Here is a 27,182-nt window from a genome sequence, read left to right as displayed (position 1 = left end):
CTAGGACACAACAATGAATAAAAATGAATCAGTGCTGAGCAGATTCTAACATCCCACACCTCCAGTTTGTTCTTATTGAGAACCCCGTCCTCGATGGAAGCTTTTGCTCTCCGAATCAGACCACCACCTCCTGGGAATACAGCAGCGATACCTCCAAGATCTGATCTGTAACAGAATCACAGAATAATAGTGTCCCCTCGTGACTGAGGGGAACAGGTGCTCCCTATCCGCCCTGTCTATACCTATCATAATCTTGTACACCTCGATGAGTTCACCCCTCAGTCATCTCTTTTCCTGCGTGATAGAGAAAACAAGCCTATCCACCTCTCTTCATATCCTAAATGTTCCATCCCAAGCACCATCCTGCTGAATCACCTCTGCAACCCATCCAGTGCAGTCACATATTTGCTAGAATGTGGTGACCAGAATTGCACACGGTACTCCAGCTGTGACCTCCCCAACATTCTATACAACTCCACCATGACCTATCTGCTTTTGTAATCCATGCCCCGATTGATAAAGACAAATATCTCAAATGTCTTTTCCACCACCCTATTAACCTGCCCTTCTGCCTTCAGAGATCTCTGGACAAACACTCCAAGGTCCGTTTGTTCCTCAGGACTTCCCAGTGTCAGGCCATTCACATTAATCCAATAATAATAATATTATATTCTTTATTGTCACAAATAGGCTTATATTAACACTGCAATGAAGTTACTGCGAAAATCCCTACCAAAAGGATCACATCTAATTTTGCAGCGTGAAATTCCATCAGCCACTTTTCTGCCCATTTGACCATTCCGTCTGTATCTTCCTGTAACTCAAGACACTCAACCGCACTGTGAGCTTGAAACTCAGTGAAAGGATTTCACCCTCCTCTCGGAACCTGATCACCACCTCAATCCCAACATTCAGCTTGGGTGGGCAGACAAGACAACGTCCTTCACGCAGCTCCCCAGCACAAACTGGATAATATCCCAAACTCGTATCCTGCTATTGTCACATTGCTCCACCACCTTGTTCTCTTCACAAAACGCCAGGAATCTCAGACCAATTCTTCAGACCTTTGATTCTCTCTTCAAACAACATCTTGTCCCTGATTAAGTCCATCCTGGGAAGAGGGGCTCGGTATTCCGAGTTTCTCTGCAGACATCCGGCTGCTGTTGATGGACCAAAAGAGGCCTCGCGCCTGAAAGAAAGCCTCTCTCACAGCCCTCTCAGCATGTCTCCATTAGACAGTGCAGTCAACACCTGCAGAGTAGATAACAATGGAGAGAAGTGTGAGCAATTTCAGCGTCACAATTCTCTGGACATAGAATTCAAAATATAATATTACTGAAAATACTGAACTGATCCTCTGGGAGCAGGACTCAAGTCAAAGGAGAAAATCCAGTGGGTTTCTAGTGGAAAGATTTAACAACTGGATGATGGCAGCTGAAATCAGTCATTGCGTTACAATCTCTGTAGATATTCTACTGAATTTAAACCTGCAAAAGGCATATTTTCCGACTAGAAATCCAACACATTTCCCCCTGTTGTGGAGGAAGTTCTCAATCGCACAGGTGGTCAAACGGAATAAGGCTGGGCTGGGATTTGAGTCCAGATTTGTCTTTAGGGAACAGACACTTTACCGGACGAAGCTACAGAGTCTGAGGATGTTCAGCTAATCACAAGGGAATGCTGGAAATACGGTACGGATCTGTAGTATCTGTGAAAAGTGAAATAGTTAACATTTCACAACCTGACCTTTCATTGGAACGATCTGTTTCTCTCTCCACAGAAGCTGCCGGATCAACTGAATATTTCCAGCATTTTCTGTCTTTGTTTCAGATTTGCAGCATCCACAGTATTTTGCTTTTGGGTCAAAGGACAATGAGTTGCCTTTCCTGCTCTGAGGGTTATTGCAGGTCCCTCTGGCTGTGATTATCGCTGATTCGGCCAAACATTTACAATCTATCATTAATTGACCGCGAGAATGGGCGGTGAGGGGATTCTGGAACCGCTGCAAGTCCATATGGTGTATGTACACACACAGTGCTGTTAGGGAGGGGTTCCAGGTTTGGATGGTGCCTCGCGGAGGAAAAGTCAATTTCTGGAGTGGGATTCGAGCCCTGACCTCCAGAGGAGACTGCGACCTGCGCTCGGCCAACCTGACGTAGTCGAAAGGTTAGGTGCGTTTGGGCCGAAATCGGGTGCTCTTTCCGTGGGTCGGTGCCGACTCGATGGGCCGAATGGCCTCCTTCTGCACTGGAGGTATTCTATGATTACTGAAATAGGATGAAAATGGCAGCATCCAGGACACAAGGACAAGTTAAGGTCTCAGGCCAGAGTAAGTGTCCTGTGTAATGACACATAGAATGTACATTTATTGTGGACTGGTGGCATCTCCTGGCTGTACCGGAGCCGTGCGACACGGACACTTTCATTCAGGAGCATTTTAAATTGGAGTGAAATAACTTACGCAAATTAAGTATTTGTTACGAAACAGTTAATCAAACTGATCTAAAGAACCAAAAGGACACATCTCCAATCAGTGAGCGATGGTGGTATAGTGGTGAGCATAGCTGCCTTCCAAGCAGTTGACCCGTGTTCGATTCCCGGCCATCGCAATAATAAATTGGAATCTTTGCACCTCTTTGTGAGTTTCGAAAGAGAAAGTTTCTCAGTCAGAATTTAGTGGCAAGTACAGCGAGGAGTGAAATAAGTAACTTTCTCATCATTTTTAATGTGGTTTCAATATGGACAGTGTTCCACTATTCACTGCCCAAGCCCTCCGACAAAACTAAAAATCACACCAATTTCACTTCAGCCTCACGAAGGGGACACAACAGACACGTTACAGACCAGGATGGGATATGAAGCCACGTGTACAGAGCACAATGGATTATTGTGCATCACCTTAACCACGTGGTACAGCTGCTTTACTTCAGGGTCCTTTCATATCCCTCAATCTGACTTCTCTGCGTTTATTTCGCACAGTTGGGTGTAAATAAAACATAAATCTATGAGGAGAAACACATAGCGGTCCGCACTTGGGCTTGTGGCGCAACGGTAGCGCGTCTGACTCCAGATCAGAAGGTTGCGTGTTCAAATCACGTCAGGCGCAGGATGTTTTTCTGCCGCTGGTTCCAGGAATTTCTCTCTGTGGGAATGTTCCCGAAATGACTCCGTTCAAAGCCGCAATGCTGGTAAATCTTTCCGGATATTTCAGATTTACCCGCTCAGTTTATATTTTTGAGCAGTTTCATCAAACATTCGGATAGCTCAGTGGGTAGAGCATGGGAGTCTACCTCCCAGGGTCGAGGGTTCGAGGCGCACGTTGACCGCTTCCATATTATTATCTGAGAATATTGAACCAACTGTGCTAACCGTTGTGCTACCGTGCTGCCCAACCAGTTGGTTCAATCTCACTGCTCGTGGGTGAGACCAGAACTACTGGGCAGTTAAAAACAAGGATGTCGCTGTTTTTCGGACGGAGATGAGGAGATTTCTCCCCCTCAGAGAGTTGTGCGACTTTGGAACTCTGCCTCAGAAGGCCGCGGAAGCGGGACATTGATTATGTTCAAGGTGGAGATGGGGAAATTCTTGTTCAGCAAATAAATCAAAGGTTTATCGGGGTTGCATACAACCATTGCATTCAGCCAGTTACCTGGGTGCACGAGCGTGCGGTTTTTTATTTGATATATCAGTTCCACACCATGGTGAAACGGTGTTAAAATGTCGTTTTCATTTCTTCACGTGTTCTCCACTGATATATTCGCTGCAATAACTTCTCTGGGCACAAAGCACAGTAGCACAAGTGGCTAGCACTGTGGCTTCACAGCGCCAGGGTACCAGGTTCGATTCACTGCCTGTCCGCGGAGTCCTCACGTTCTGCCCGTGTCTGCGTGGGTTTCCTCCGGGTGCTCCGGATATCTCCCACAGTGCAAAGTCGTGGATTAAGTGTATTGGCCGTCCTAAATTGCACTAAGTGCCCATACGTTACATACGGGACAAGTCTTCATAAATAGAAGCGTCATCCGGGCCCTGGGTCACTGCCCCTCTGGAGTTTGCTCATTCTTCCCATGTGTGCGTGGGTTTCACCCCCCACAACCCAAGATGTGCAAGGTATGTGGATTGGCCACGCAAAATTGGCCCTTAATCGGAAAAAAAAAAGAATTGGGTACTCTAAATTTACACAGAACTATATAAATAAATAGAAACGCCGAGCACAAAGGCAAGGCCGCTATGGAGATTCTTCATAAAATGCTGCAACAGAAATAGACAATGTTGGATAACTCGGCTGGTCTGGCAGCATCTGTGGAGAGAGAAACAGAGTTACAGTTTCCAGTCCAGTCTGACTCTGTTTCCCGCTCCACAGATGCTGCCAGGTCTGCTGAGATTTTCCAGCTCTGGGCGACTGACCGGGACACGGTGGGCGGAATGGCCGCACCCTGTGCTGGAACCATTCTATGATTCTATAATTCTAGTAAGAAGTCTTACAACACCAGGTTAAAGTCCAACAGGTTTGTTTCGATTTCACGAGCTTTCGGAGAGCTGCTCCTTCCTCAGGTGAATGAAGAGGTATGGTCCACAAACATATATGTAGACAGATTCAAAGATGCCCGACAATGCTTGGAATGCGAGCATTAGCAGGTGATTAAATCTTTACAGATCCAGAGATGGGGTAACCCCATGTTAAAGAGGTGTGAATTGTGTCAAGCCATCATCTATAATTCTAAACTGTCCTCGTAATTGAAACCTTCTATGCCTGTATCATTCTGTGGAGTTTAACCTGGGGTTACCCCATCTCTGGATCTGTAAAGATTTAATCACCTGCTAATGCTCGCATTCCTAGCATTGTTTGGTATCTTTGAATTTGTCTATATATGTGTTTCTGGAACAGACCTCTTCATTTACCTGAGGAAGGAGCAGCGCTCCGAAAGCTAGTGACATCGAAACAAACCTGTTGGACTTTAACCTGGTGTTGTAAGACTTCGTACTGTACCATTCTGATGTGGACATGCCGGCGTTGGACTGAGGTTAAAGAGGTGTGAATTGTGTCAAGCCAGGACAGTTGGTAGGATTTCGCAGGCCAGATGGTGGGGGATGAATGTAATGCGACATGAATCCCAGGTCCCGGTTGAGGCCGCACTCATGTGTGCGGAACTTGGCTATAAGCTTCTGCTCAGCGATTCTGCGTTGTTGCGCATCCTGAAGGCTGCCTTGGAGAACGCTTACCCGGAGATCAGAGGCTGAATGCCCTTGACTGCTGAAGTGTTCCCGACTGGAAGGGAACATTCCTGCCTGGTGATTGTCGCACGATGTCCGTTCATTCGTTGTCGCAGCGTCTGCATGGTCTCGCCAATGTATCACGCTTCGGGACACCGTTTCCTGCAGCGTATGAGGTAGACATCATTGGCCGAGTCGCACGAGTATGTACCGCGTACCTGGTGGGTGGTGTTCTCATGTGTAATGGTGGTATCCATGTTGATGATCTGACACATCTTGCAGAGATTGCCATGACAGGGTTGTGTGGTGTCGTGGTCACTGTTCTGAAGGCTGGGTAGTTTGCTGCAAACAATGGTTTGTTTGAGGTTGCGCGGTTGTTTGAAGGCAAGTAGTGGGGGCGTGGGGATGACCTTGGCAAGATGTTCATCTTCATCGATGATGTGTTGAAGGCTGTGAAGAAGATGTCGTAGTTTCTCCGCTCCGGGAAAGTACTGGACGACGAAGGGTATTCTGTCGGTTGTGTCCCATGTTTGTCTTCTGAGGAGGTCAGTGCGTTTTTTTGCTGTGGCGCGTTGGAACTGTCGATCGATGAGTCGAGCGCCATATCCCGTTCATACGAAGGCATCTTTCAACGTCTGTAGATGCCTGTTACGCTCCTCCTCATCTGAGCAGAGCCTGTGTATACGGAGAGCTTGTCCATTGGGGATGGCTTCTTTAATGTGTTTAGGGTGGAAGCTGGAGAAGTGTGAGGTTATCCGTGGGTTTGCGGTAAAACGAAGTGCTGAGGTGACCGTCCTCGATGGAGACGAGTGTGTCCAAGAATGCAACTGATTTTGGAGAGTAGTCCATGGTGAGTCTGATGGTTGGATGGACCTTATGGATGTCATCGTGTAGTCGTTTCAGTGATTCTTCGCCGTGGGTCCAAAGGAAAAAAAATGTCATCGATGTATAACGTTGGTTGAAGGTCCTGTGCGGTTAGTAGGTCCTGTTCAAACCTCTGCCTGAAGATGTTGGCGTATTGGGTGCGAATTTGGTCCCCATGGCTTTCCCGTGCGTCTGGATGAAGAACTTGTTGTCGAAGGTGAAGACGTTGTGATCCAGAATGAAGCGGATGAGTTGCAGAATTGCATCTGGAGATTGTCAGTTGTCGGTGTTGAGTACTGAGGCTGTTGCAGCAATGCCGTCGTCATGGGGGATGCTGGTATACAGTGCCGAGACATCCATTGTGACGAGGAATGTTCTTAGTTCAACTGGTCCATGGGTGCTGCATTGCCGCCGCTACATTAAAGTTCTGAATACATTTTTGGACTCCCCTCATTCCCTCCTCCAGCAGATTTTTGCCCGGGAAATATCCTGATTCCCTAAACTCCTCATTCTCTCGGACAATGAAATGTCGCTTGGCTTTGACACGACCCAACAGACAGAGTGGTTCCGAACTCACTACCCGATCAATGCATCTCAATCGGAACAAGACTGAATTTTCAATTCTCGCTCTTCCAACACAACTCGATGCAATCCGGCCTCACAACTTGGACTGGATTGTCAGTGATTGCAGATCCATCTTGGAAAAATGCCCACTTGGGAGAAAGCAGGATGGAAAATCGACAATGATGGGTTTCGAACCCAAGCACGGAGAGCTCAATGGATTAGCAGTCCGGCCCCTTAACCACTCGGCCACCTCATCCCGTAAACGCGTTGGTCAAATCAAAGGCTTATCAGGTACAAACAACCATTGTATTCAGCCAGCTGCGTGGATGCTGTTTTTACTTGAGGATAAATTCAGAATCCCACACCATGATCAAACGACCTTTAAATACCCTTTCCGTTTTTTTCACGTGGTCTGCACTGATATATTCGCTGCAATAACTTCCCTGGAGCTCAAACCTCCTCCCGATTTCAGTCAATGACACCATCCGGTCTCGTCCGTATTTTTGAACCCGGGACCTCTGGCATTTTATCGCAGCTGAGAATCAGTGGCAATGTCAGGAGTGGGATTGAACCCTCGTCTCCAGAGGAGACTGACACCTGATGAATCCAAACGGTTCTAGGGGATTGGGCCGTGTTGGGGTGCTCTTTACGAGGGTCAGTGCAGACAGGATGGGCCGAATGGTCTCCTTCTGTACTGGAGGGATTCTATGGTTACTTAACCAGGGTGCAAACGGCAGCATCAGGCCACAAGGGCAGCACGGCAGCATCGTGGGTAGCACAATTGCTTCACAGCTCCAGGGTCCCAGGTTCGATTCCGGCTTGGGTCACTGTCTGTGCGGAGTCTGCACATCCTCCCCGTGTCTGCGTGGGTTTCCTCCAGGTGCTCCGGTTTCCTCCCACAGTCCAAAGATGTGCAGGTTAGGTGGATTGGCCATGATAAATTGCCCTTAGTGTCCAAAATTGCCCTTAGTGTTGGGTTGGGTTACTGGGATAGGGTGGAGGTGTGGACCTTGGGTAGGGTGCTCTTTCTAAGAGCCGGTGCAGACTCGATGGGCTGAATGGCCTCCTTCTGCGTCGTAAATTCAGTTAATTCTAAGGACAAGGTGAGGTCTCAGGCCAGAGCAAGAGTCCTATGTAATAACACAGAACATCAGAAGTAAAAACATTTATTGTGGACTGGTGCCATCTCCTGGCTGAACGGGAGCAGTGCGACACGGACACTTTCATTCAGGGGCATTTTCAATTGGAGTGAAATAACAGAAACATAGTAAGACGTTGTTTACGAAACAAAGCAAAGCATCAAAAGGACTCAACATTCGGCAGTAAGTGATGGGGGGATACTGGGGAGCATCGCTGCCTTCCAAGCAGTTGATCCGGGGTCGATTCCCGGCCATCGCAATAATAATTTGGTCGGAGGCGTTTGCGTGATTTTGTGTGTTTCGAACTGAGGAAGAGAGCTGGAGAAAGTGAGGTGGCTGGAGGCAGGAATCTCCGCTTGTTCGAAATAGTCTGGTTGGATTGTTCACATCCGTCCGAGTGGCGAAACTGGGATCTCGGTTTCTGTAGTGATTTATTATTGGATTTTGTTATATATAGAATTGACAATGCAAATGGAGGCCATTCGGACCATCGAGTCTGCACCGGCTCTTGGAAAGAGCACCCTACCCAAGCCCACACCACCCTATCCCCATAACCCAATAACCCCACTCAACCAACACGAAGGGCAATTTAGCATGGCCAATCCACCTAACCTGCACATCTTTGGACTGTGGGAGGAAACCGGAGCACCCGGAGGAAATGCACTCACACACGGGGAGAATGTGCAGACTCCGCACAGACAGTGACCCAGCCGGGAATCGAACCTGGGACCCTGGAACTGTGAAGCTGATGAATGTGATATAAAATAGTTAGTTTAAATGTATTAGTTACAGTAATGTAGATGTAGGCCAGTCTAATTCTAGTGAGTTCACAGACAAAGGATTTCAGAAAACATGGCACGAAAGGGGGAGGTGTGTCTGGTGGAGGAGGAGAAAAGGATGCTGGGTAACAAGAGGTCCAGGGTTAAGGAATGAGAAGTGAGCCAATTAGGATGTATGGCCAGGTCAGGAGGGGTATAGGATGACCTATGGGAATCTGTATGTGAAACTTGATGTCATTTGAATGTATTTGTAGAGATTCCTTTGTCTCCAATGGCACTCGATTCGGAAGACCCAGGAGGCAGCTTGTGTTCTGGGTTTGTGTGATGCGATTCAGACTTGCAAGTTGGTTAAAAATAAATAATGCAATGCCTGCAAATGCATCTCGAGTTTTATTGAGGCCAGACTAACGGGTAAAGAATTCAATGTTTTGTCATTTGGTGCCGGAAACCAGGGATTTCTCCAGACGGTTAGCGACCAACTGTGAAATCAGAATTAGACTGATTTTTGACAAGGAAAGTGGAAACGGGCCCACAATGTGTGTAGCTGTAAAATGACCCACATTGGTTTTCCCCTCTTCTCATGGTCTGATTGGTCTGGTCACTCGCGGTTGGTACGGAAAGATCATCTCGATGAAATCAAAGGTCAGTCTGGGGATTAGAAAATTGAACTGATGGGACATCTGCCAAGATGGTTCCGATCTACGAGTGTTTTTGATGAACTGATGGGACATCTGGTAAGATGGTTTAGTTCCACGAGAGTGTTTTGGAAACTATTGTTGATTAAGCGAAAATTGTATCCTTAGACTGTAGTGGCGAGAAAAGATACATTTTAAGAGAAACTGGATGCTGCATGTTAGTTAAAGCAGAATCCTCTCAAAGGTTTAACAGCAGCTTGAGATAGCAGGCAGCTTGTGGTGTAATTGAATACCTTTCATTCGAGTCACTGAAACCCCAGCAAAGTTGCAGCTTGTGGTGTAATTGGATACCTTTCTTTCGAGTCAGTGAAACTCCAGCAAAGTTGCAGCTTGTGGTGTAATTGGATACCTTTCTTTCGAGTCAGTGAAACTCCAGCAAAGTTACGTTTTGAAGTAAGTAAAAGGTAAAGGAAGCCAGTGGATTTCTCCACCTCTTTGATAAAAGTTAATTATTTTAGCAAGCAATTGATTGAAATTGCCAGAATCTTAAGTTTGAATTACTTGAAATAATGTTTATCTCATTTTATTTGTGAATTAATAGAAACTTAAAGAAACTCACTGACACCATTTTAAAAAGTGTAAATCTGGAGATGACAGTTGATTTTGCTCCGGTATAAATCACCACAGCTAACTGCTCCCTCATTGATAGCAGCCAACATTTTTGTGAATGTAAGAAAAACTTGTTGAAAGAAAAATTGTTAAGATAAAGAATTAATTAAGTTGTAAAAGTTATACAAGTTTGTGTTAAGCAAATCGTAAATTCAGTTCTGAGTTGAGATCAGAGCTAAGCTTGCAGGTTGCAGTAATTCAATTTGAATTTTCAAACATTTTAAGTTTTAAAAGAACACTGTTAAAACCTTTTAAATAATTTTGCCAAGTAGCAGAAATTGCCATTGGTCATAAATAGGCAAATACATTTAAAAAAAAAGATAGCCAATGTATGAAAGCTAAAGAGTTAATTAGATTATGGAGACAAAATTGTCAACATGAGAGGGATAAGATCATGTTATTAAATTGGCAAGAAAATGCCCTTAAAATGGGGATTCCAATAAGTGAAAGGGGGAACCAGAAAACTCTGGAGGTCTTGAAAAAGGTGTGTGCATTCAAAAAACGCGCAAGTAAAGAGAGGGTGGACTCGAGAAAAAAAAAGAGCAACGTAGTTCAATAACTGACCTTGCATTGTCAGAAGCAGATGAGCACCTAGAAAATCGGACCATGTCGGGTAGAGTCCCGACTGCACCAGTAGCATTGTCTGCACTAATTCAGGAACCAGCAGGGTATGATAATTTATATCCAGTCACTGCACCCCAGATTCAAATCATGCCAGCCTCTCCAGCCCCTTCGGTTGATAGCTTGCATCCTAATTCAGCATCTTCACCGTCTGTTAGAGAAGGGGAGCTCTGTTCAACAAACCCAGTTAGCTCTAGGACCCGATCTCGGACAATGAGAGAGGGGCCTGATCATATCCAGAAACAATCACGCATACCACCTAGATCCCTTCAGACCGATATGGTAGGACAGAAAAGTATGAGAACAAAGAAAGAGGATGGGAATGGTTCTGAGAAGCTGGAGCTCCCCCTAGTCGCAGGGAAGGGCGTCGAAGTCTTTGAAGAGCCAGGGGAATACGCTAGAGCGCCCCCTAGTGAGACTCTGAGACAGTTGCCGATTAGGAAAATACCAAACCCTGATGCTGTAACGGCGGCCGCCCAGCCCACGATAGACGTTTATTTCCCATGGAGACCCAGTGAGATGATGGCTATACTGGCTGCAATCCCAGACAGGAAGAAATCTCCTGCTGCTTTCGTGGATTACCTGAGAACTACGATCTCAGTTTATCAAGCTGATTCTAGGGACATCTGGGCCCTAGTCCAGCAGGTTTTAACCCCAGCAGAGTACAGCAATCATCTCAATCACTTGCATTATGCTAGGCACGCCGCACTTCAGCAAGCCCATGCTTTGGACGATGATAGACGGGCACAAATCCTGAATGCGTTGAATGTCACATTACAAAAGCCCATAAACATTTCTGCTATCTTAGACCTCAAACCTAAAAAGACTGAAGTGCCAGAGGAATTTCTGGAACGTTTTAATGAAATCTACCGTGGGCAGTCAGGCGACTTGCCGTACCAAAATGGTCAGAGTTCCCTTCAATATTGTGCTATGTTAATGCATTGCCTAGCACCTTCCGTGGCTGCTGCCGTGAACTGTAATAACATGAATTAGTCAGAGAACGACCCTTCTCTGATGGCCAGGGCAGTCAGATTTTATTGGAAGGAGTGTGTAGGCCAGGAAGGAGGCTCAGTTACAAAGATTAAGACTGAGTATGTAATGAAAAAGGATGATCTGAGACCCCAACCAGCGGCAGATACGGTGGCTGAGCAGCTGGAACCCCAATATTGTGACCTTGGGTGGGTGGATCAACATGGGGTAGGATATCAAACCCACCCAAATGGACCCTCAGCTCCTCTTTATGGCCCACCGTATGCACCAACAGCTTCACAACTCCCCTTTCCTGCACTTCTTTCCAAGAGCCGCTGCAGACTCGAATGGCCGAACGGCCTCCTTCTGCACTTGAAATTCTATCCCCATAACCCAATAACCCCACTCAACCAACACTAAGGGCAATTTAGCATGGCCAATCCACCTAACCTGCCCATCTTTGAACTTTGGGAGGAAACCGGATCACCCGGAGGAAACCCACTCACACACGGGGAGAATGTGCAGACTCCGCACAGACAGTGACCCAGCCGGGAATCGAACAGGGACCCTGGAACTGTGAAGCTGATGAATGTGATATAAAATAGTTAGTTTAAATATATTAGTTACAGTAATGTAGATGTAGGCCAGTCCAATTCTAGTGAGTCCACAGACAAAGGATTTCAGACAGCATGGCAAGGAAGGGGGGGAGGGGTATCTGGTGGAGGAAGAGAAAAGGATGCTAGGTAACAAGAGGCCCAGGGTTAAGGAATGAGAAGTGAGCCAATTAGGATGTATGGCCAGGTCAGGAGGTGTATAGGATGGCCTACGGGAATCGTGTATGTGAAACTTGATGCCATTTGAATGTATTTGTAGAGATACCTTTGTCTCCAATGACACTCGATGCGGGAAACCCAGGAGGCAGCTTGTGTTCTGGGTTCTTGTGAAGCGAGTTAGACTTGCAAGTTGGTTAAAAATAAATAATACTATGCCTAAAAATCCATCTCGAGTTTTATTGAGGGCAGACTGACGGGTATAGAATTCAATGTTTTGTCAAAGCAATTCCACTATGCTACCGTGCTGCCCTTACCTTGTCCTTATTACCCCACTGTGGGGTATTCCTGGAAGTTATTATATAAACTTTTCCCCTTCGCTCTGTTAAAGGAATTGGAAACATTGAAAAACTCCTGGTTCTATCTTTATCAAATGATATGACTGTGTTAATAAAACATAACCCATTCCAGTCAGTGGAGATGTGGTATTGGCACCAGTAAAACTCACACACCACAGCAGATGTTGTCTGTTTCCCTCAGAGAGAGTCAATTGAAGAGCTTCCCGATTTCGTTACTTTGAGCTTCACAGTGATGTGAAATGATAAATGTCCGGATCACACTGGAAGCAACACTTTGATACTAATTTACTGAAAAGAAAAGGCGGATGCACGGTGATAGCGACATGTTTACTTTTGGTGTGAGTGAGAATATAAATAGCAGAGGTTGGTTTATGGGTTATGGGCCCAGCACGCTTCCGCTGCGCCACTCCGCTCCTTAGGTCCGCCGTGTTCGCAATTACTGCTCTGAGGCAGCCAGATAACTTTTTTTTTAAACGAGAACCCAAGTGTTGTGAAGCTCACTTTGGTTGGACAATAACATGGAACTTCAGCACGGCTGTAACAGACAGAGGAAGACACACAGAAAAGCAGGAAGAGACTATCAGGACACACACACACAATGACACACAGAAGAGGTGCAGTGCAAACCAGCAAGATACTGAGATGGACAAACTGGTTATTTAGGAAAACAGGGTTTTCTGTTGTACAAAGATAGGCAATTAAATGTATTTCTGCTGAGTAACTGTGCTCTCTGCTGAGTAACTGAGCTCTCTGCTGTGTAACTGTGCTCTCTGCTGAGTAACTGCGCTCTCTGCTGTATAATTGTGCTCTCTGCTGTGTAACCTTGCTCTCTGCTGAGTAACTGCGCTCTCTGCTGTATAATTGTGCTCTCTGCTGTGTAACTGAGCTCTCTACTCTGTAACTGTGCTCTCTGCTGTGTAACCGTGCTCCCTGCTGTATAACTGAGCTCTCTGCTGTGTAACTGAGCTCTCTGCTGAGTAACTGCGCTCTCTGCTGTATAATTGTGCTCTCTGCTGTGTAACTGAGCTTTCTGCTGTGTAACTGAGCTCTCTGCTGTGTAACTGTGCTCCCTGCTGTATAACTGTGCTCTCTGCTGTGTAACTGTTTTCTCTGTCCTGGAACCGTGACTGTGCCGGTGACAGATCTTCACTGTGTTTGGGTCTAAACATTCCCTGTTGTGTCAATATGTTCCCAGTTGTGGAAATGTGATCCGTCTGAATCAGAACCTTTCTCCGCCATTACTGAGACGAAATTTCAATTCCAGATTTATCAAATCTTGTCATGAAAGATTAGTTCAGGCTTGTGGATTCCCAGTCCCGGGACAGAACTGTATTCCTGTTATCAAAGCAGTTCGGTCAGCTCAACATTCTCAGATGGAAACGCCCAATATGGGACTGGAACCCAATATGAAACAATATAGGGCTTGAATCCACGACCGTGGGATTAAATGTCCGATGCTCTGCCGACTGAGCTAACCGGGCTGCTGTCAAAAATATTATTAACCCTCTTCCTGAGGAGATTAGAATTTGCTAAGCAGCGAACCTTGTGTCAAACCGTTTACTAAAATTCCGATTAATTCTTCGGCCACAGTCGCTGGGAGCAGGGCTCGAACCTGCTGGGGAAGTCCAACACCTTAACCACTCGACCATCGCAGCTGGGTTCAATAGGTCATTCATTAAACATTATAAAACGTACAAAACATTATAAAACCGGCCAGGAATCACTCCAGGAAGTTCTTGCATTCCTGCGATGAACGGTGCCCCGGTGTTTATGTGAGGAGCGGTTGAATCTACCTTACAATTGACCATTGGATTTGGAGAGAAGCCTTGAGAGACTCGAAACTCCCAGTTCCCGAAACGCACAATTCCACTGATTCAATTGTTTGCGGAAGAAAATCAGTTACATTGGAAATATCCTAGAAGTTCATTTTTGCTTTACATGGAACAGCACCGAACTTCCCAGTCCAGATCCAAATTAAAGCAATTCAATCACAGAAACGGGCAGCACAGAAGGAGGCCTGTGCAGACCGAATGGTCACGTGATTACGTGTTCCGCATCTAAAATGATCAGGTGTTCTCCCCGGATCGCGCTCAGAGCACAAGCCTGGAGCAGCTGCTCAAACAGTAAATAAATTATTTTTTGTTACACGTCCTTGGTCGCCAGTCTTTGAGAGATCAGAATTTCTCCATGGTGTCAGGAGTGGGCAGTATGGCACAAGCGCTTCGCCACCTAAACCCGCTGCTGTCATAGAATCAGAGAATCCCTATTGTGCAAATGAAGACCATTCGGCACAACGAGTATGTACTGACCCTCCGAAAGCTCACTCACCTTCCCTCTACTGGAATATTGGGTCCGATGGAGCAACTCTGGCCCCCATTCCAACCCCTGAAATCCGTCCATCCCCTCTCATGAGTGGGTGCAGGATTGGAGGGTCAGTGCAGACTCGATGGGCCGAATAGCCTCCTTCTGCATTTTACTGGTTTCTACGGAAACAGATATGATCACAGTATTTATTCACATGGGATAAGCATTGGCTCGCACGTCACTGGCGGTGGCCGCGTGGCCTAATGGATAAGTCGTCTGACTTCGATGAATCTAATGATGATATCAGAAGATTGCAGGTTCGAGTCCTGTCGCGGTCGTTTTATACAGAAATCCGGTGGAACTTGCTGACAGCCGAGTTTTCCCTCCTCAGCTCATAGTTCCACCTTTCCATCCAAGCATTGCAGGGCTTTTTATGGTATATAATTCCTTCTAACATTGTTTTCATTCAATTCGCTCTCATCCTAGTATTTTGTTTATCCCCTGATGAATCCACAGTATCTGTTTGACTTGGGTCAAGTATAGAATAAAATATTATGTATCAATCGGTTCAATACAATTCTGTGGAGGAAATTCTAATGTCGTCACGAAGACAGACAGAGTGATTGAGTCATAGATGTTGGCAGCATGGAAAAAGCCCTTCGGCCCAGCTTGTCAATGCCGCCCAGTTTCTTTCACTAAGCGAGACAAACTTGTCCGCATTTGGCCCATATCCCTCTATACCCACCCTGCCCATGTAACTGTCTAACTGATTTTTAAAAGACAAAATGATACCCGCCTCCACCACTGCCTCTGGCAGCCCGTTCCAGATGCTCCTCAGTACCTTATTTATGCTCCTAATTATTTCATAGACCTCTATGACATTACCCATACGCCTCCTACGCTCCAGGAAAAAAAGTGCCAGCCTATCCAGCCTCTACCTTTCACTCAGACCATCAAGTCCTGGTAGCACCCTTGTAAACCACTTCTGCACTCTTTCTAGTTTAACAATATCCTTCGGAAAATAGGGTGACCAGAACTGAACACAATATTCCATGTGTGGTCTTACCAATGTCTTGTGCAACTTGAACAAGACGTCCCAACTCTTGTATTCAACATTTTGAGCTTAAAACCTCGCATTCCGAATGCCTTCTTCACCACCCTATCCACCTGCGACACTACCTTCAAGGAGCTGTGAACCTGTACTCCTAGATCTGTTTGTTCTGTAATTCTCCCCAACTCGCTACTAGTAACTGATTAGGTCAATCCCTGATTTGAGCTACCAAAATACATCACCTCACATTTATCCAAATTAAACTCCATCTGCCATTCATCGGCCCACTGGCCCAAGATGTTTAATAATGAGCTGAATCAACTGTTTTTTTGTTCAGAGGGATGAAAGATTATCTCACTGGATTGGGAATCCAGAGGCCTGAAATACTCTTTGGGACAGGGAATAAATCTCACCATTCAAATTCACTGATTCAATAGATTTTCAGAGGCGTTGAAAGGGTGGATGCTGAGAGGTTGTTTCTCCATGTGGGAGAGTCTAGGACCAGAGGGAATGATCTCAGAGTAAGGGGCCGCCCAATTAAATCAGAAATGATGAGTAATTTGTTCTCTCAGAGTATAGTGTATCTGTGGAAACATTGTTTCTAAGCGAATACTTGTCGAGGCTGGGGAAGTTAATATGCGCAAGATTAAATCAGTCAGGGAATCAAGGATTATGGGGATAAGGCGGGAAAGTGGGTTTGAAGATTATATCAGGTCAATCATAATCTCTTTGAATGGTGGAGCAGACAGGATGGGCCGAATGGGCCACTTCTGCTCCTCCGTCTTACAGTGTAATGAGGTCACCTGATGGACTTGTTTTCACGGCTGGGCGGCCGGTTCCGGAAAGACAAAATCTGCCAGCAGTGCCCCAGATGAAGCTGGCGTCTGTTTTGGAGCTTCTGAAGCCGCAAGTTTTCATGGTGCCAAACTCCTGCCCAAAGCTGGTGTCGTGATTTAAATCGATTATCAGACAGAGGATTAGGAATATCGGTATAGAGATTGGTGCAAGAAGATTCACTCCTCAGGCCTGTTGAACTCCGAATCTAAACTCCATCCTAGTTCCGGATACACTGAATGAATCATCAGGTCACCCTCAATAAGTGGCCCAACGCGGAGACGCAGGAAATTGATCATCGAGGAGGATGGATACAAACCCGCAGATGCAAAGCACAATGGATTAGCAGCGCATCACCGTCACCTCTCGGCCAACTCGCCAAATGACCTGACTTCACCAAACCACCTCATGGACCTTTAACATCTGCAACAACTAACGGAAGAAGGTTGTATTTGTCCATTGGTCCAGATGTGCAGCCAGTTGTGAAATGTTGGAAATATAGTCTCTGTCAGCAAATTACATTTCCAACATATCAGCTGAAGGATTGTTCTGAACGGACTGATGGGAAACACTTCAACACCATTGGAGTGGGCACGTGAGCAATAGGTCAGAAGGTGAGAGCATTGAGGGAGAACTCACAGACTGTATCAGAGAGAGACCTCTCCTGTGGAAATGTGTTCTCTGCTGTGTTACTGTGTTCTCTGCTGTGAAACTGTGCTCTCTGCTGTGGGACTGTGCTCTCTGCTGTGGGACTGTGTTCTCTGCTGTGGGACTGTGTTCTCTGCCGTGAACTGTGCGCTCTGCTGAGAAACTGCGATCTCTCCAGTGGAAATGTACTCTCTGCTGTGAAACTGCTCTCTGCTGAGGAAACGTGGACCAGATGTGACGCAGCTGAGGATGCTGAGTGATGTAACGTGGACATGGTGAAGTTACTGGCCAGAAATTTCCGAATTCTATTTTTGCTTTTAATGGACCGCTACAATCCACGTGTTTATTCTCGGACACAACAATGAATAAAAATGAATCAGTGCTGAGCAGATTCTAACATCCCACACCTCCAGTTTGTTCTTATTGAGAACCCCGTCCTCGATGGAAGCTTTTGCTCTCCGAATCAGACCACCGCCTCCTGGGAATACAGCAGCGATACCTCCAAGATCTGATCAGTAACAGAATCACAGAATAATACAGTGTCCCCTTGTGACTGAGGGGAACAGGTGCTCCCTATCCGCCCTGCCTATACCTATCATAATCTTGTACACCTCGATGAGATCACCCCTCAGTCATCTCTGTCCCTGCGTGAGAGAGAAAACAAGCCTATCCAACCTCTCTTCATATCCTAACTGTTCCATCCCAAGCAACATCCTGCTGAATCACCTCTGCACCCCATCCAGTGCAGTCACATATTTCCTATAATGTGGTGACCAGAATTGCACACGGTACTCCAGCTGTGGCCTCACCAACATTCTATACAACTCCACCATGACCTCTCTGCATTTGTAATCCATGCCCCGATTGATAAAGACAAATATCTCAAATGTCTTTTCCACCACCCTATTAACCTGCCCGTCTGCCTTCAGAGATCTATGGACAAACACTCCAAGGTCCCTTTGTTCCTCAGGACTTCCCAGTGTCAGGCCATTAACATTAATCCTATAATAATAATATTATATTCTTTATTGTCACAAGTAGGATTATATTAACACTGCAATGAAGTTACTGTGAAACCCCCCTACCAAATGATCACATCTAAGTTTTCAGCGTTAAATTCCATCAGCCACTTTTCTGCCCATTTGACCATCCCGTATGTATCTTCCTGTAACTCAAGACACTCAACCGCACTCTGAGCTTGAAACTCAGTGAAAGGATTTCACCCTCCTCTCGGAATCTGATCACCACCTCAATCCCAACATTCAGCTTGGGTGGGCAGACAAGACAACGTCCTTCCCGCAGGACCCCCAGCACAGACTGGATAATATCCCAAACTCGTATCCTGCTAGTGTCACATTGCTCCACCACCTTGTTCTCTTCACAAAACGCCAGGAATCTCAGACCAATTCTTCAGACCTTTGATTCGCTCTTCAAACAACATCTTGTCCCTGATTAAGTTCATCCTGGGAAGAGGTGCTCGGTATTCCGAGTTTCTCTGCAGCATCCGGTTGCTGTTGATGAACCAAAAGAGGCCTCACGCCTGAAAGAAAGCCTCTCTCACAGCCCTGTGAGCATGTCTCCATTAGACGGTGCAGTCAATACCTGCAGGGTAGATAACAATGGAGAGAAGTGTGAGCAATTTCAGCGTCACAATTCTCTGGACACAGAGCATTCAAAATATTATATTATTGAAAATACTGAACTGATCCTCTGGGAGCAGGACTCAAGTCAAAGGGGAAAATCCAGTGGGTTTCTAGTGGAAAGATTTAACAACTGGATGATGGCAGCTGAAATCAGTACTTGCGTTACAATCTCTGTAGATATTCTACTGAATTTAAACCTGCAAAAGGCATATTTTCCGACTAGAAATCCAACACATTTCCCCCTGTTGTGGAGGAAGTTCTCAATCGCACAGGTGGTCAAACGGAATAAGGCTGGGCTGGGATTTGAGTCCAGATTTTTCTTTAGGGAACAGACACTTTAACGGATTAAGCTACAGAGTCTGAGGATGTTCAGCTAATCACAAGGGAATGCTGGAAATACTTTACGGATCTGTAGTATCTGTGAAAAGAGAAATAGTTACCATTTCAGATCCTGACCTTTCATTGGAACGACCTGTTCCTCTCTCCACAGAAGCTGCCGGATCAACTGAATATTTCCAGCATTTTCTGTTTTTGTTTCAGATTTGCAGCATCCGCAGTATTTTGCTTTTGGGCCAAAGGACAATGAGTTGTCTTTCCTGCTCTGAGGGTTATTGAAGGTTTCTCTGGCTTTGATTGTCGCTGATTCGGCAAAACATTTACAATCTATCATTAATTGACCGTGAGAATGGGCGGTGAGGGGATTCTGGAACCGCTGGAAGTCCATATGGTGTATGTACACACACAGTGCTGTTAGGGAGGGGTTCCAGGTTTGGATGGTGCCTCGCGGAGGAAAAGTCACTTTCAGGAGTGGGATTCGAGGCCTGACCTCCAGAGGAGACTGCGACCTGAACTCGGCCATCCTGACGTATTTGAAAGGTTAGGTGCGTTTGGGCCGAAATCGGGTGCTCTTTCCGAGGGTCGGTACCGGTTCCATGGGCCGAATGGCCTCCTTCTGCACTGGAGGCATTCTATGATTACTTAAACAGGGTGAAAATGACAGCATCAGGACACAGGTACGAGTTAAGGTCTCAGGCCAGAGTAAGTGTCCTATGTAATGACACATAGAATGTACATTTATTGTGGACTGGTGCCATCTCCTGGCTGAACAGGAGCCGTGCGACACGGACACTTTCATTCAGGAGCATTTTAAATTGGAGTGAAATAACTTACGCAAAGTAAGTACTTGATACCAAACAATTAATCAAACTGATCTAAAGAACCAAAAGGACACGTCTCCAGTCAGTGAGCAATGGTGGTATAGTGGTGAGCATAGTTGCCTTCCAAGCAGTTGACCCGGGTTCGATTCCCGGCCATCGCAATAATAAATTGGGAATTTTTTGCGCCTCTTGCTGAGTTTCAAACTGAGGAAGAGAAAGTTTCTCACTCAGAATTTAGACGCAAATACAGCGGGGAATGAAATAAGTACTTATCGTTTTTTAACGTGGTTTCAATGTCGACACTGTTTGACTATCCCCCCGCCCCCCCCCCCGCCCCCCGCGCCAGCCTTCAAACAAAAGTTAAAAATAACAGCATTTTTACTTCATCTTTGATGCACGATCAATTGCACAAATACTAAAGTTGTGGACAACTGTGGCTTTATTACAGTCAGATGCGAGGCCTCCTGCTGCATCTGGCGAAATGGCAGGGCACTGGAGGGCATGCATATTTATACAGCTCTCACTGGGCGGAGCCAGTCGGCAGGTCCTATCTTACATCTCCTATTACAGTGGATCACCACATTCACCCTCTGTTAAAAATGAGTCCGGCGGGGGTGACATGAAACTTTTTACCATTATTGGAATTATGTACAGTGGTAGGGAAAGAAAAGTCCATGTTGACGGTCCGGAGTCCGTCAAAGGTTCAGCCGGTCCGGTGCTTTGGTGCTTCGTTGGGATCGGCGTAATGGTGGCGACGAAGTCGGTGCTGGCGGAGGTAAAGGTGGCGCCGATGGCGGTGCTGATGCTGGCCAGTCATCGGGGAACTCCGGGAGCGTGCAGAAGTCCTCTTCGTCCTCTTGTGCGGAAAAGGTGAGGGGGTCTGGTGGGTCAATATTGGCGGCGCGGTGAGAGGTGGGGGGGGGGGGGGCGGGGAGGTGCATTGGTGTGGGGGGAGGGGTGTTGGGGTGGAACTTGACGGTGCCAGGTCCCTGAGTGAGACAGTATCTTGGCGGCCGTCGGGAAACTCAACGTCGGCATATTGAGGGTTGGCGTGAAGCAGGTGAACCCTGTCCACCAAGGGGTCCGCCTTGTGGAGTCGGAGGTGCCTACGTAGAAGGACCGGTCCTGGAGCAGCGAGCCAAGTAGGGTGCGACACACCAGATGTGGACTTCCTGGGGAAGGTAAAAACACGTTCATGGGGTGTGTTATTAGTGGTGGTGCACAATAGTGACCGGATGGAGTGCAGAGTGTCAAAGAGGACCTCCTGCCAGCGAGAGGCTGGGAGGTTCCTGGACCATAGGGCCAGCAGGACGGCCCTCAAACTGTCCCATTCAACCGTTCTACTTGCCCGTTTCCCCGGGGGTTGTAGCTGGTCATCCTACCGGAGGCTATACCCCTGCTGAGCAGGACGTGACGCAGCTCATCGCTCATGAATGAGGATCCCCTGTCACTGTGGATGTAGGCAGGGAAACCGAACAGCGAAGATGGTGTTGAGGGCCTTGATGACGGTGGCAGACGTCATATCGGGGCATGGGATGGTGAAGGGGAATCTGGAGTACGCATCGACCACACTGAGAATATGGTGTTATGGTCGGTGGAGGGGAGGGGCCCTTTGAAATCCACCCTGAGGCGTTCAAATGAGTGGGAAGCCTTCACCAGGCGTGCACGGTCTGGCCGGTAGAAGTGCAGCTTGCACTCCGCACACACCTGGCAGACCCTGGTCACTGTCCTTACTTCCTCGACGGAGTAGGGCAGATTGTGAGCTTTGACCAGATGGTACAATCGGGTGACCTCCGGGTGACAAAGGCTGTTGTGTAGGGCCCAGAGTTGGTCCTCATGTGCGCTGGCACATGTACCTCGGGAGAGGGCGTCTGGAGGCTCGTTGAGTTTACCGGGGCGAAAAAAGATCTCGTAATTATAGGTGGAGAGCTCGATTCTCCACCGCAAGATTTTATCATTTTTGATCTTGCCCCGCTGTGTGTTATTGAACAATAAGGCTACCGACCGTTGGTCCGTAAGGAGAGTGAATCTCTTACCTGCCAGGTAATGCCTCCAATGCCGCTTCAAACAGCTTCAACGATAGCTTGAGCCTCCTTCTCGACGGATGAGTGTCGAACTTCAGAGACATGAAGGGTGCGGGGAAAGAATGCCACGGGTCTGCCTGCCTGGTTAAGGGTGGCAGCCAGGGCGACGTCTGAAGCATCGCTTTCTACTTGGAAAAGCAGTGACTCATCCACTGCGCGCAACCCAGCCTTGGCGATGTCTGCTCTGATGCGGACGAAAGCATGTTGTGTCTCGGCCGCAACGGGGAATTGGATGGACTGAATGAGTGGGCGGGCCATGTCGGCATAGTTTGGGACCCACTGAGCGTGGTAGGAAAAGAAGCCCTGGCAGTGTTTGAGGGCCTTGGGGAAGTTCCATGAAGGGGCGCATGCGCTCGGGGTCGGGCCAGAGAAGACCATTTTGGACTACATAGCCGAGAATGGCTAACCGGGTCATGCTGAACACACACTTCTCTTTGTTGTAGATCAGGTTGAGAAGGGTGGCAGTGCGGAGGAATTTATCGAGGTTGGCATCGTGGTCCTGCTGGTCATGGCCGCAGATGGTGACATTTTATAAGTACGGAAAGGTGGCCCACAAACCGTACTGGTCGACCACTTGGTCCATCTCTTTTTGGAAGACCGAGATCCCATTTGTGATACTGAACCCTAAGGAAGTGGTTGAGGCGACTGTCCCCCTCGAGGGCAGTGTATGGCCGGTCCGACTTCCAGGTGGGGAGCTGTAGGAAGCAGCCATCCGGTGAAATGGAAAACACCAGCCTCCTCCGCAGCTCCGCATCTCCGGCAACCTTGGCGCCAATTGGAAAATCTTCAAGCAAAAGTTCCTCCTGTACATCGAGGCATCCGACCTCGAAGCAGCATCGGATGCCAGGAAGATCACATTATTTGTCTCCACCGCGGGGGACCATGTCATCCACATCTACAACTCCCTTACGTTCGCTGCCGGCGAAGACAAAACAAAATTCAAAACAGTCCTGCTGAAGTTTGACAGCCACTGCGACACTGAGGTGAATGAGAGCTTTGAATGGTACTTTTTCCAGCAGAGGCTTCAGGGTAAGAATGAACCTTTTCAGTCCTTCGTGACCCATCTCTGCATCCTAGCGCAGTCATGTAACTATGACTCGACGGTTGATTCCATGATCCGGGATCAGATCGTTTTCGGGGTCCACTCCGATTCCATTCGGCAGCAGCTCCTGAAAGTCAAACAGTTGACCCTCTCAGTTGCTATCGAGACATGCGTTATCCATGAGCATGCTAAGAATCGTTACTCCCACATCAGGGCGGCAGAAACTGCAAAACTGGCCTCCCACGAGGCGGAACGGGTGCAGGCCATTGTTCAAATGCAGGGCCTGAGCATCGAGGAGAGTGGACACTTTGTGCGCTTTTCCCAGGTCCCTGCGCAGGTGCGCCATGACCGAGTGGACGACGAGGCCAAAAACACGACTGCACAGGTGCGTACGTCGACCGGACGTACTGCGCATGCGCGATGGCGCACGGAATGCCCTGCCATCGGCGTCATGACATCTCCGAATTGTGGCTCCACCCACTTAAAGCGGAAATGTCCGGCAAAAGGATGCCGGTGTCTACAGTGTGGCAAGCTTGGCCACTATGCAGCCCTTTGCAGATCTGCTCCACCGCTCAGCAGCCAGCGATCCCAGCTGCGGCGCAGAAGTGTCCGCTCGATACAACAAGGCATGCCAGATTCCGATCCCGACAGCCCAACAGACCCTGATGCTGAGTGCGTCAGGTCCCCATACCGGGTGAGCATCATAACTACACATGCGCTGCCTTCCACCACAACGAGAAACGCCTCTCGATCCTCAGTGTGGATCAACGGGTGGTGTGCTGTCCACACAATTAATGAAATGAAAACGAAATGAAATGAAATGAGACAAGGCTTGCATCCGATTCAAACTTCACACCGGCGCATCAGCGAACCTCATCTCAAAATCTGGCCTCGACACCATGCGCCCCAGACCAAGCATTCTTCCACCGGCATGCCAGTTCCTTGACTACAATGGCAATGCCATCGCTGCCACTGGTTCCTGTCAACGAGGGGTATCCAACAAGGCGATCAAGGCAACACTGTGGTTTGAAATCGTCGGGCCTGACAGAGCGTCCCTGCTCGGTGCTCGAGCTCCTGAACCTGGTTCAGCGAGTCCACGCCACGTCATCATCACCGGCGACGGCCTCGCCAGCAAGTTACAAGCCTATTTATATTCTCACTCACACCAAACGGAAACAAGTCGCTATTTGTCAGCAGCACACCTGCCTTCTTCGTTATTAGTAGCAAAGTTTTGCTTTCTGTCTGATCCGCTCCTTGTTTTTCAGCTAACCACAGTACAGTCTGTGAACTTGTCTGTGAAAGCAGTACGGGAAGCAACTGTGGAGAGAGATTGCAGTCGCCAGAATGCAACTCTCCAAATGGATACATCACGCCGTTCAGATCTTAGACTTTCAATACCTTCGTCTGAGGAACAGGTGGAGCGGGAAATCGGACCTTGTTGATTAGAGCAAACTGATCAATGCAGCAATGAGAAGCTCCTGAACCACCAGCGGTTTGGACAAAGATGGCACTCAGATACAGGACTCTGGCTGGGGTTCAAAAGTAGGAAGAGCATATCTTGTTTGAAATGAAATAACGATGAAGATAGACTTTAAGTCGATTTGTGCACGGATCTTAGATTCGACGACGACGCATCAGGATGGCCGAGCGGTCTAAGGCGCTGCGTTCAAAACGCAGTCTTTTCTGGAGGCGTGGGTTCGAATCTCACTCCTGATGTTGCCTTTTACTCCACGAGGTTAAATTTCTCCAGCCAGATTTTCAACCTCAGGAAGATCCAATACCTCCCTATCAATGGAAAAGCGTTGGTCTCAGGACATGAGATTTCTGCTTAAATATGCACAGCAAGACCCCACCGGCAAAAGCCCAGTTCATGACTCGATAATCTGCTTCAGTGACTCTGGTTGAGGAATTAATATTGATGCCAAGAGAAGGGTAAAATTCAACAAAGAACAAAGAAATGTACAGCACAGGAACAGGCCTTTCGGCCCTCCAAGCCCGTGCCGACCATGCTGCCCGACTAAACTACAATCTTCTACACTTCCTGGGTCCGTATCCTTCTATTCCCATCCTATTCATATATTTGTCAAGATGCCCCTTAAATGTCCCTATCGTCCCTGCTTCCACCACCTCCTCCGGTAGCGAGTTCCAGGCACCCACTACCCTCTGCATAAAAAACTTGCTTCGTACATCTACTCTAAACCTTGCCCCTCTCACCGTAAACCTATGCCCCCTAGTAATTGACCCCTCTACCCTGGAGAAAAGCCTCTGACTATCCACTCTGTCTATGCCCCTCATAATTTTGTATACCTCTATCAGGTCGCCCCTCAACCTCCTTCGTTCCAGTGAGAACAAACCGAGTTTATTCAATCGCTCCTCATAGCTAATGCCCTCCATACCAGGCAACATTCTGGTCAACCTCTTCTGCACCCTCTCTAAAGCCTCCACATCCTTCTGGTAGTGTGGCGACCAGAATTGAACACTATACTCCAAGTGTGGCCTAACTAAGGTTCTATACAGCTGCAACATGACTTGCCAATTCTTATACTCAATGCCCCGGCCAATGAAGGCAAGCATGCCGTATGCCTTCTTGACTCCCTTCTCCACCTGTGTTGCCCCTTTCAATGACCTGTGGACCTGTACTCATAGATCTTTTTGACTTTCAATACTCTTGAGGGTTCTACCATTCACTGTATATTCCCTACCTGCATTAGACCTTCCAAAATGCATTACCTCACATTTGTCCGGATTAAACTCCATCTGCCATCTCTCCGCCCAAGTCTCCAGACAATCTAAATCCTGCTGTATCCTCAGACAGTCCTCATCGCTATCCGCAATTCCACCAACCTTTGTGTCGTCTGCAAACTTACTAATCAGACCAGTTACATTTTCCTCCAAATCATTTATATATACTACAAAGAGCAAAGGTACCAGCAGTGATCCCTGTGGAACACCACTGGTCACAGCCCTCCAATTAGAAAAGAATCCCTCCATTGCTACTCTCTGCCTTCTATGGCCTAGCCAGTTCTGTGTCCACCTTGCCAGCTCACCCCTGATCCCGTGTGACTTCACCTTTTGTACTAGTCTACCATGAGGGACCTTGTCAAAGGCCTTACTGAAGTCCATATAGACAACATCTACTGCCCTACCTGCATCAATCATCTTAGTGACCTCCTCGAAAAACTCTATCAAGTTAGTGAGACACGACCTCCCCTTCACAAAACCGTGCTGCCTCTCACGAATACGTCCATTTGCTTCCAAATGGGAGTAGATCCTGTCTCGAAGAATTCTCTCCAGTAATTTCTCTACCACTGAAGTAAGGCTCACCGGCCTGTAGTTCCCGGATTATCCTTGCTACCCTTCTTAAACAGAGGAACAACATTGGCTATTCTCCAGTCCTCCGGGACATCCCCTGAAGACAGCGAGGATCCAAAGATTTCTGTCAAGGCCTCAGCAATTTCCTCTCCAGCCTCCTTCAGCATTCTGGGGTAGATCCCATCTAGCCCTGGGGACTTATCTACCTTAATATTTTTTAAGACACCCAACACCTCGTCTTTTTGGATCACAATGTGACCCAGGCTATCTACACCCCCTTCTCCAGACTCAACATCTACCAATTCCTTCTCTTTGGTGAATACTGATGCAAAGTATTCATTTAGTACCTCGCCCATTTCCTCTGGCTCCACAGATAGATTCCCTTGCCTATCCTTCAGTGGGCCAACCCTTTCCCTGGCTACCCTCTTGCTTTTTATGTACGTGTAAAAAGCCTTGGGATTTTCCTTAACCCTATTTGCCAATGACTTTTCGTGACCCCTTCTAGCCCTCCTGACTCCTTGCTTAAG

General features: G+C 47.4%; 5 non-coding genes across 5 annotated transcripts; all 5 read left to right on the top strand.

The window, feature by feature from the left end:
• The first annotated feature begins 2,537 nt into the window (after window positions 1-2,537).
• Window positions 2,538-2,609, top strand: trnag-ucc (transfer RNA glycine (anticodon UCC)). Its single transcript has one exon. It is a non-coding gene; the product is annotated as a tRNA-Gly (tRNA).
• A 425-nt stretch (window positions 2,610-3,034) lies between these two features.
• trnaw-cca (transfer RNA tryptophan (anticodon CCA)) lies at window positions 3,035-3,106 on the top strand. The gene has a single exon. It is a non-coding gene; the product is annotated as a tRNA-Trp (tRNA).
• A 12,027-nt stretch (window positions 3,107-15,133) lies between these two features.
• trnar-ucg (transfer RNA arginine (anticodon UCG)) lies at window positions 15,134-15,222 on the top strand. The gene is given in 2 exon segments: window positions 15,134-15,170; window positions 15,187-15,222. It is a non-coding gene; the product is annotated as a tRNA-Arg (tRNA).
• Window positions 15,223-20,306: 5,084 nt separating this feature from the next.
• Window positions 20,307-20,378, top strand: trnag-ucc (transfer RNA glycine (anticodon UCC)). The gene has a single exon. It is a non-coding gene; the product is annotated as a tRNA-Gly (tRNA).
• Window positions 20,379-24,976: 4,598 nt separating this feature from the next.
• On the top strand, window positions 24,977-25,059 carry trnal-caa (transfer RNA leucine (anticodon CAA)). Its single transcript has one exon. It is a non-coding gene; the product is annotated as a tRNA-Leu (tRNA).
• Window positions 25,060-27,182: the final 2,123 nt, after the last annotated feature.

Source organism: Scyliorhinus torazame, chromosome 24, assembly GCF_047496885.1.
Source record: "Scyliorhinus torazame isolate Kashiwa2021f chromosome 24, sScyTor2.1, whole genome shotgun sequence".
NCBI lineage: Eukaryota > Metazoa > Chordata > Chondrichthyes > Carcharhiniformes > Scyliorhinidae > Scyliorhinus > Scyliorhinus torazame.
The sequence above is the reverse complement of the archived record's forward strand: the minus strand, read 5'-3'. Positions and strand labels throughout refer to the sequence as shown.